The following is an 11,085-nucleotide window of genomic DNA, read 5'->3' as shown; positions in this document are numbered from 1 at the left end:
GGTGGCTCAAGCCTGTAATCCCAGCACTTTGGGAGGCCGAGACAGGCGGATTACGAGGTCAGGAGATCGAGACCATCCTGGCTAAACCGGCGAAACCCCGTCTCTACTAAAAAAATACAAAAAACTAGCCGGGTGCAGTGGCGGTAGTCCCAGCTACTCGGGAGGCTGAGGCAGGAGAATGGTGTGAACCCGGGAGGCGGAGCTTGCAGAGAGCTGAGATCCGGCCACTGCACTCCAGCCTGGGTGACAGAGCCAGACTCGTCTCAAAAGAAAAAAAGAAAAAAGAAAAGAAAAAAAAAGGGACATCAAAAAGAGCGGTTGTAAATGCATCTCCTGGCTCACGGGGCAAAAACCAGGACAGGGCAGGTGAAGGAGCCGCCCCTCCAGGCCTCACTGGTTAAGAGCCACAGCAGAGAGCACTGAAGGCAGAGCCCCTGATAGGAAGCAGGCTGCTAATTACATCGCTGAGCTGCCTCTCAAACACAGCTGTTCTCCACGGCCCACTCAGTGGATTTCACCGCTCTCATCCATCAGTGTGCTTTTCAAAAGCTTATTCCTTTGTCCGGAAAAAAAAAAAAAGAAAGAAAATGAGTGTGTAGGCTTATCTCTAAGGAGAGTGGCAGAGATGCGACCTGCAAGTGCACAGGAGGCTGCAGGAAGAGAGGCAGAAGCTCACAGCCCCCCGGGAGCTGGGCTGGACAGGACTCAGAGCTCAGCAAAGGGTGGGGGCTCTCGGCTGGAGTCAGGATGCCTGGAGCCAGGGAGCCCGGGGTACAGGGGAAGAGGGCCTGCCCCCGGGGTGGGGCTGCCTGCTTCACACTGGTGAGAACGGCAGTGTTGGTTGCTAATGATGACTCCTCACAACGCCCCCTTAGAAACCCTCGCATGTAACGGGTCCACACCAGCCCGGCCCAGGAAGGAGAGAGCCGCATTTGAAAGGAGAAGGCAGCGCGAGGGAGGCAGACCCTACGGGCACCCCTTCTTTTCTGCCTTTTCGTAAAGCTCATACACAGAGCTGCTTTTTAGTGAAATACTGGGGCTGTAGGACGCACACCCTCACCTGTGACGGAAATTCTGGCAATGGCGTGGAGAGCTGGTCTCTTCAGCCTGTGCTGTGATGAATGCGGTTCTGCTTTTTCGACATTTCCCGAGACCGCTCTGTTTCTTCTTCCTTGTAGCTTTAAAAGAACAGCTTCAATAACCTGGTAGTAAAGGAGAGGGGAGACTGGAGAAAAACCTAGCCCAAAAAGAATGTTAAATACTGGGGGAAAAAACCCTTGGGAATTAGAATGTCATTTTATGTCTAGAAAGGCAAGTAAAATGTCAATAATATTGTGAAAGGTTAGAATTATATGATCGTATTTCTCTCTTAGGAATATATGATCGATCTTTAACATTATGTTAAGGATATTATGGTAGATAAGGATATCGTGTAAGTATATTATGGCAGATGATAAAAAGAAAAACAATACATTATTTCTGTGCCTATATTCACATCCCTTTGCCATGTGACTTTGCAGCCCCTGTCCCCACCTTAAGAGGTAGAATTCATGGCACCAAGCCCTGAATCTGGGCTTGGCCATTGCTTTCCTTCGGTCAAGGAAGCATCAGCACGTGTGACATCAGCAGAGGCGAAGAAAGTGCATTTGCACTGAGGCCTCTCTCTTGATGCTCTTGGGAACTCTGTGTGGCACACAGGGACAGGCTGTGCTGCAGGGCGATAACCAGGATACGCCTCCGGCCCTCCAGCCAATGCCAGGCATAAATGAGGCAACTGACCATCCACTGATAGGTGCTTGAATGAACCAGCACCATAGAGAGCCAACCTGGGCGGCCCAGCTCAAATGATCTGTGCACATCTGAACAACAGTCAGCAGATAAAATGGTTTAAGTCTTGCTTGGGTTGTCTTGTTGTTCAACCAAGGCTAACGGATACAGAGACTTACTCTCATGTCTGACGTCATGATCAAGTCCAACACAAAGGTCAGACGCTCAACGCAGAGTCAGGAAGGGGGCGTGAAGCCCCAGGAGCAGAACTGGGCTCTTCATGTTCCCTGGATAGCCAGGGCGCAGGAATACTTGGGGATGTGTCACGAGTTGTAATTTTCATTTGGGAGATCTATTAGAATGGGTCTTACTTCGAAAATAAGTTTCAATATGATTGAAAAACTGGTTACTTGAAACTGCCTAATTTTTTACTTGTAATTCTTAAAATGTTCTTATACTTTTATTATAAAAGTATAATTCTTACACTTTTTTGTTAATTTTTTAAACTGATAAGAACAGATATTACACTCGATCTTAACCAAAGGGCTAAGAAGCAATGATTTTTAATTTTTTAAAAGTAATAAGCGTTTTTCATATAATTGTGTTCAATTACACGGAACTGTCCCATTTGGAAAGGACAGAAGGAAATAGAATACAAAAGTGGAACAAGGAAATCTATCATTAAATAACTGAAGTAAAACAAAATAAAACACGAAGTATTAATAAGTGGGCTGTGTTTGGTTTTTGCATTTACCTTGTTCCTGCATAAATACCGTAGACACAGAGCAGCCAGTTGGAAATCTTAGTATCTTCAGAGAGACTTTCCTTAACGTAACTCATACGAAACAATTGGGAAAATTAAAAGGCCATGAAGGTGTTATTGTTCTTGTCTTACAAATATTAAGTTACAAAGCTGGACATTCAGAGGAGTCAACATTTCCAAGTCAGGGCTCAGGGTAGCGATAATTAAAACGGACCGTTGCTGGGTTGACTGTGTTTGAATGATGCCACCCAAAGCCCCTGGAATACTACCTGATAAGGATGACTTCATCAACAGAACCTATTAGGATGCTAATAATGCCTGCTGGCCTATTTAGGAAGCTATTTTGTAGTGACGAAGGTTGGCTTCCCTGGGACATTGTGTCATATGAGCCACGGGGATCACATAGCAACAAGGACATGAGTTTCCTTCTATTTATAACCAGTTTGCTAGCAATGGCAACATGATGAGAAATGAACAATCACATCTGCTGGGAAATCACAGGGCTCGTTTTGATTCTTCGTTAACCCACAGAGCCTCGTGGAGTTGAGAAAGGGTGTGGGGGAAGGACCCTGTGGGGGAGTCACACTGCCCAGTGCCCACATTCAAACCCTTGCCACATTCCGTTCTGAGCGCATTACACAGGTCATCTAATTTATCCACAACGAACAAAGTTCTACACGTGACGAAACTGAGTTCAAAGTAAGTAAATAATTGTCCCAATTCATTTAAATTCAAACCCAGGCAGTCCAGGTTCAAAGCCCATACGTTTCTGTTGAACACACTGAAACAGACATCTGAGAGCTCCATGTGAACTCAACAGAGAATGGGCACAGAATGGGCAGGTTCACTTTCCTGCCCTCAATGCAAACTGCACTGGGCAGAGTGGTCCTTCCCATCCCTTAATACCAACTTGGACAGACCCCTGAGCTTTTGGATTCCTTTTAAGGACTAGGGACCGTCCAGTCCTGTCTAGATAAAAGCTATCCTCTTGTGCCACCCCCAGGCCCTGACCATTCTTGGGCTGGGTACCCATTCTTGTTGCAAGGACCCTCAGATTCAGCTCCATGGAGTCCAGCATCCATGAACTTAGATGAGGACAAAGCACATTTACTCTCACCAACCTTCCGAAGTGTAGCATTTCTCTCAATTATGACTAAAGGCCACAAACCACTAGAGTATTATTAGCTGCATCTGAGGCTTTGTCACCAATAGAAAAAATAGGTATCATATGACAATAATTTCAGGTATTATGAAATATTATTTATGCTCAGCAGTGTTCTAAAATGTGTCCCCTTCTAGACAGTATGATTTAATGTATCAATAAAGAAATATGTATATCACTATATTGATAATTTTTTAATATTTTGATAAGTACATTTTAATATAGTAGTTTTCTTTATAATACTATATATTTTAGCACATGCCTTTTTAAAATCAACTTTTTTTCTAAAAAGATTTCCACAAGCTCTGTTGAATTGCCACAACATACAGAACAAACAAACAAACACGAACGCTGGGCTGGAGGGACAGGAAGCAGGCGTAGACTTTCTTTGCATCTTTCTCCTTCTTCCTCCTCCCATCCGGCTCCTCCCGGCTGGGGACCAGGCAGGGCGAGGGAGGGGGACCAGTTTTCACAGCTGAATTGTGGAAGCAAAGGCCCTCCCCACACTGCCTGAGCCTTCTGTGGTCCCCAGGCGCTCTCCTTGTCTGGGCAGGGCAGACGGAGGGTCTGCAGATGAGTTTTCCTCAGGCCCTCCACCCTGGAGAGCCCTCAGACTTCTCTTTTCATTCCAGCTTCAGGCCCTGCCCCACTGTGAACCCGGAGTATCTGAGAAAGGTCTCAGTCAATTTAGGCATTTTATTTTGCAAAAGTTAAGGATGCATGCCTGTGACACAGCCTCAGGAGGTCCTCATGACGTGTGCCCAAGGTGGCTGGGAGACATGAGACATCAATGAATACATGAAAGATGAATATGGGTTCCATCCGGAAAGTGGGGACAACTCGAAGCAGGGAGGGGGCTTCCAGGTCACAGGCGGGTGAGAGACAAATGGTCGCTTTCTTTTGAGTTTCTGATGAGCCTTTCCAAAATGGGAGGCAGGTTGGTCCTAAGCAGTTCGCAGCTTGACTTTTCCCCTTAGCTTAGTGATTTGGGGGGCCCCATATTAATTTTCCTTTCACACTCCAAAGCATGCCTCATAGCTTTCCCCAGAGAAGACTCTGCAGAGAGGGCCAGGAGAGCTCAAGCCAAGGTCTCTCCCGCAGGCCCCCAGACAAAGCTCTCAGCCCCGGGCCCCCGCAAAGCTGTGGGTGCGCCTTGCTCCGCCAGCTCTGCACTGGGTCCTCAGGTAAGTGTTGGGGGTGACAGCAGAATCCAGCCAGGGCTAGAGACATCATACTTCCCTTCTTAGAAGACACCCACAAAGTCTGAGATGTTCCCGTGGTCCTGGGGTGTGGCGGCAGGGTACTTGGCAGGAAAGATGTACCCTTCCAGAGGGGAGTGCACAGTGACCCTGCAGACTGGGGTCTCCTGCCTCCTCCCCCACTCCTCTCCTCTCCTCTCGTCTTCCAGAAAGGGGTGAGGCCTGGAGAGGGCTCGGGTGGCTGATGGAGCTGGGCTTTTTCAGCAGGATGGGAACTCTGCCCCCAACTGCTGGCAGCTCTCTTCAGAATATGCAGTGCTGTGGCCTCTTTTGCTTTAGCTGGGGCTCTAATTAGGAATTCGGACAATGGGGAAAGTTTCAGCCAATGTGTCCTGTTACCTCAGAAAAGCTGAGAAAGCCACCCTCACAGGACTCCCCTGCCATATTGCTTCTGAGGGCAATCCCCCTCACCACATTGGCAACTTCAGTTCCTTAACGTGTTCCAGGAACACTCACCCTCCATGCAACAAGGTGAGGCTGCCAATCCTTCCTATACTAGATATATGTGTGGCAGCAGCTGTTAACAGTGAAAGGGTGCAAGGCGCAGGGTGCTAGAGGTTGGGTTTCTTTAAGTACCAAGGAGGGGGCTTCTTTCTTTAAGAAGAAACCGTCCAAAGACAGTAAGGACGCATATAGTGCCACGGATGCTCATTGTAATTCCTCAAAAATGTGTGTTCTCATTGTATTTTTACTGTTATAATTCATATTTGCAAACTCTGGTGAAAGGCTTCATTTAGTGTATTTGGACTAATTCTCCATCCGCGTTCTTTCCAACACAGTTAGTTACCCGTTTAAAAAAAAAAAATGCATGGACCTGGCCACAGATCCTAATTAGCACCTAGTAACCCGCTTCAGGGTAACCTTGGTAAACACTGAATTAAAAAGGACAATGCTGCTATAAATTGCACCTAAGCCATTCTGCAGAAGTGGAACTTCACAATCGGGGACCCGGGTGCCACCTGCAGTCTGCCCTGGGAACGCGTCACAGATAGCAAGCCGTCCACCCACGTGCAAATACACACTGTTGCATGGAGTGTCTAGCGAAGACTGCTTCAAAACCAGTCCGCAGAATTTTCTCATTTGCATCGGAAAAATGAATATCTCTTAAGGCGGAGAGCCCAGGTACATTTGGTGCGGAACTTGCCCCAAGCAGCAAGTCGTGGGGAAATGTGAAACAAGCAAGAACTGCCCCCAGGGAAATTGAAGATAAAACACAAAACCGAATTTAAAAAGTCACCTGCTGCTCCATTTCAAACTGGAAGTCTAAAAAAGGCATTTCCTGACGCTAGCGAGTGACTCAGTGTCACCGTGACTCAGCCGCGCCCGGTTGCCCACGAGGCGGGAGGGGGAGGCAGATGCTGCGGGCGGCGCGGGGAGCCGAGCCCGCGCGCTGCTATTTCGGGCAAGTCTGCGGCGAGCAGGGCCCGCAGTCCACGCGCACTCAGGAAGTACAAATAGGGCGTGCATCAGAGGAAGCGCTCCCCACGCAGAGGCTGTGGGAAAGTGATTCAGCGCTGCTAGAATCCCCCTCTCCTGCGCCCTTCGCAGCGCAGCGCGGGAGGGAGGGAGCGCGCCGGAGCCTCCTGCAGGTGCGCGCGGGGCGGGCGGGCAGGCGGCGCGCGCGCCCTGGGGGCCCAGGTGACCGCCTCCCGCGCGCACACAGCGCAGCGTGCCAGAGCGCACCCGGAAGCCGGTTACCCAAAGGCAAGGCTTGCTCCAGCCTAAAGCAAACTCATTCACATAACGTCGCTAGCGAGTTCCGTTTCCCTGTTTCTGGGAATTTGTGACTGTCAAAACAAATGTTCAGGTGACCATTGACCTGAATTGCACGGAGGAAACGGCTGAGGACCAGGGAAGGAGCTGATAGGAAAGTCTGTGAGTTCACAGGGTGCCACGTGCAGGGCTGGAGAGACCCCAGCCCCAACAGATCTCCTCTCTCCAGAAGTGCCCTCTGTCTCCATCTCTCCAGAGGCTGGGGTCATGTGTTCACACATGTGGAGGTGTAAGGAGAGTCAGAGGGAGACGTTCCCACGTGGACCCGCTGGTGGAAAATATTGCAGTCAAAATCATTTAGAAACGTTCTGCTGAAGAGCTGACTGACTGTTGGATGACCAGGTGATTGATGCGTGGGCTTTAAGGGAACAACGGCCTGCCCTCTGCATCCTTTCAGAGCTGGAGGGGCCTTGCCATGGGCAGACTCAGAAAGATCATTTAAGCAGCACCCTGAACAATGACTGTTTTCAGAAAGTTATCGAACAGGCTTGTGAAATATTTTTCTCTTGATGTGTTTAAAAGATATTTTCACTTCTCCTGCGTGATTCAGTGTGGTTTGGAAGTGGGAGAAGAAGGGGGCTTGAGATGTTGAAGTTCACTGCAAAGTCTATCCTTCTGGACTCTAATTATTAAATATTTTCTCATATATACCTTGTCTATCCAAATGATCATGAACCTGGGAGGGAGGATAGGATAGGATGTATTACCTTGTCTCCTCCCAAGGGGTCCAGAGAAGGCCATGTGAAAGGAGGGGATGATTAATAAACATTAAATTGACTGATGACCTCCACGGTATGTGAAATTGTCTTTCATCAAACCAGCAGGGAGACATAGTAGAGTCAGACAGGTATAACTCAAATGATCAGAAGGATAAGGATAAGAAGCTTCTTAGAACACGACTTGAAAACATCTCTTAAATCTGGAATAACAAAGGTTATTAACAAAACCTCAGATACTTAAAAATTAGGGGACACCTTTTAATATTGCAGAGAGATAATCTTAGGTCCAATAAAACTAAACAATACTTTTGCTTTGTGGGATTTAAATATAGGGAATTTGTCATTCAGGTAGAAATGAAGTTTACCACAAAATTATCCTCAGAATAATTTAGACACACGTGTAAAGGAAAATGCAGAGAGAGGAAAACAATCCACACTGGTGTTAAAGTCTCCTGAGGCAAAGGCTGTGCCATGACATTGCATCCCTGGCCTTTGCTCGAGGCCTGGATGAAGGAAGAGCTGCCGTGTGCACTTCTTCTTGCATATTTCCCATTTAATCTTCAAGGCAACATTCTGAAGTGGGAAACTGTTATTCCATTTATAATCCAACCGTCAACCTCCCTCTATCTATTGCATAACTACTTTTTTAGTTCCTTAACCTGACAAATTACAGGTTTCTTCCACAATTATTTATTTATTTTTTGCACAACACTTCTTAAGGACCCGACATTATTGATTTCCATTTATCCTGTACCTAATTCAGTACTTGGGAAATAATAAGCATGCAGAATATGAATGATGAAGAGATGGATGGGTGGATGGATGGATGGATGGATGGATGGATGGATAAATAGATAGATACATGGATGGATGAACAGACGAATGGACGGATGGATGGATGGATGGATGATAGATGGATGGATGAATGGATGGATGATGGATGGATGGATGATGGATGGATGGATGAATGGATGGATGATAGATGGATGGATGATGGGTGGATGATGGATGGAGGTATGATGGATGGATGAATGGATGATGGATGGATGGATGGATGGATGATAGATGGATGGATGATGGATGGATGGATGGATGGATGATAGATGGATGGATGAATGGATGGATGATGGATGGATGGATGATGGGTGGATGATGGATGGATGATGGATGGATGAATGGATGGATGATGGATGGATGGATGATGGGTGGATGATGGATGGAGGTATGATGGATGGATGAATGGATGATGGATGGATGGATGGATGGATGATGGATGGATGATGGATGGATGGATGGATGAATGGATGATGGATGGATGGATGGATGGTGGATGGATGGATGATGGAGGGATGATGGATGGATGGATGATGGATGGATGGATGATGGGTGGATGGATGGATGGATGGATGATGGATGAGTGGATGGAAGGAACAGATGGAAGGGAGCAGAGAATGAGTAAAAGGATGATGAGCGATACAGCCAAACAGGTTTTCCCTTTTTTTGTAAATCCTTCTTAGTCTATGATTCTGATTTGGAAGAATTACAAGTAAAAATGACCTAATTTGTGCAGATCTCTGTGAGGTTTTATGTCTTACCCAAAGTCACAAGCTTGTAAGTGGCAGAGTCAGAATCTGAACTCAGATTTGTCTAGTTTCATGAGGACAACAAAATGACTCTTGGGTTCAGATACAGGATGGGTGCACTGAGCCTTAGGGTTTAAGAGTTCTGGTGTGAAAGTGATGGTACCCCAAATGAGTACAAGCCAATGCATGTAATTTAAAGTCCAGTTAGCTAGAATGAAAAAATGCATGGAAAGAGCCAGCATACAGCCATTAAAATGGAGAAGCCCATGAATGATGGTTAACTTAATCAGTAGATTATGGTGTGTTCAAGCTTTAGAAAAGAGAGTGAAACGATTTTTTAAATGACCAAAGTTGAACCATTTGATTCTCTTTTGTTTATAACCGTCACCAGATTTAGATGTACCACCAAATCAGGAGAATTTTACCATACTTTTTCTCCAGTTCTCCTGCTGTTTAGCCCAGATATGGCTGCAGCCACGGAAATTATGTGCAGAGTAAGTAAAGACCCAATTTTAGAAACAAGGTGTCAACAAGAGGAATGTTAGGAACTGAAAAGTAATGGGGAGTTCAGGGGGAGGGTGGAATGAGGGAAAGAGACCCTATAAACTTGTTCATGGACTTCTGGACTCATCTTTGATGTGTGCATGCATAGATCTGACTCTAAACAGCTACCAAACTGAAAAATGCCCACACTGCCCACACCCAGAAAGGCCACTGGCAGGCACACACGCAGGACAGATCTGAACAGTACTGCAAAAACAGATCTACCTATAAAAGGTGAATTGAAACTTGCAGCCCGGAACCTGACCCAATCATTGCCTGCAAAAACACCCAAACACCAACATTTTCCATAAGAGAAAGACATACATCTACAGACGCACAAAGCTAAAGAACCCAATCCACACACAGACATGTCATCATTAAATGTTTGAAAATTAAAAAGAAAGAGAAATCCTAAAAGTAGCCAGAGATAGCACATTACTTAGAGAGGAACACTGATTTGAATGACTCAGGGTTTATTATCAGAAACTGAATAGAGGCCAGAAGGAAAGAAAGTAAACAATAGATTTAAATTGTTGAAGGTGAAGAACTATTCGAATTCTATGTCCAGTGGGAAAAAATACCCAGTACAGGTGAAATAAAGACATTTTTGAAGTGAAAAAAAACTAAAAGAATATATATTTCTGTAAAGTAATTGTTAAGGGAAGTTCTTTGAACATAAGAAAAATGATACTAAAAGATACTTTGAAATATCAAGACTAAAGGAAGTAAAATATAAATGGGAAATAGCTGGGTAAATATGAAAGACTTTTCTTCTTTTGGGTTTTAAAAATATATTAATGTAGGAAACAACACAAGTAAGCTAAAATAGCAAACTAGAAAATGTGTAAATAATAAAACAAGGCAGAAAAAGAAAAAATCTACAGTAGCATATAGAAAACCAATAATAAAAAAAGCTAGACTTAAATCCAAACGTACCAATAATTGCTTTAAACACAAGCCCAGTCTAAATACACTAATTAAAAGACAAAGACTGCCAGAACAGATTTGAAAAGTATGACCCAACTATATGCTGTCAGCAAGAACCTCGCTTCAAATATAAGAATATGGATAGGATACACATAAAAAACAGAGAAGACTTATCAAGCAAATAGCAATCAAAAGAAAGATGGAGCGGCTATATTAATGTCAGACAAAGTAGATTTTGGGGCAAAAACTAATTCCCAGACATAAAATGGCAGATAGTATAATGGTAAAAGAGTTGACTCACCAGGAAGTCAGAACAATACTAACTGTGCACACCCCTAATAATGGAACTTAAATATGGAAAAAACAAACTGTTCCAACTGAAAGGAGAAATTTAAAAATCCATAAAAAACATTGGAAACTTCAACATTCATCATTCAGTAAATGACAGAACTATAGAGAGAAAATCACAGAGATATAAAAAAAAACTGAACAATACCATCAACCAAGTGGATCATAAACTACATTTATAGAACAATCTATCCAACACTAACAGAATACATATTCTTTTCATTTGTACATGGAACATTCA

General features: G+C 44.9%; 1 pseudogene; it reads right to left on the bottom strand.

Annotated features, from left to right (window-relative positions):
* Positions 1-2,233: 2,233 nt before the first annotated feature.
* LOC111546389 lies at positions 2,234-2,325 on the bottom strand (annotated as a pseudogene).
* Positions 2,326-11,085: the final 8,760 nt, after the last annotated feature.

Source organism: Piliocolobus tephrosceles, chromosome X (assembly GCF_002776525.5).
Source record: "Piliocolobus tephrosceles isolate RC106 chromosome X, ASM277652v3, whole genome shotgun sequence".
Classification (NCBI taxonomy): domain Eukaryota; kingdom Metazoa; phylum Chordata; class Mammalia; order Primates; family Cercopithecidae; genus Piliocolobus; species Piliocolobus tephrosceles.
The sequence above is the reverse complement of the archived record's forward strand: the minus strand, read 5'-3'. Positions and strand labels throughout refer to the sequence as shown.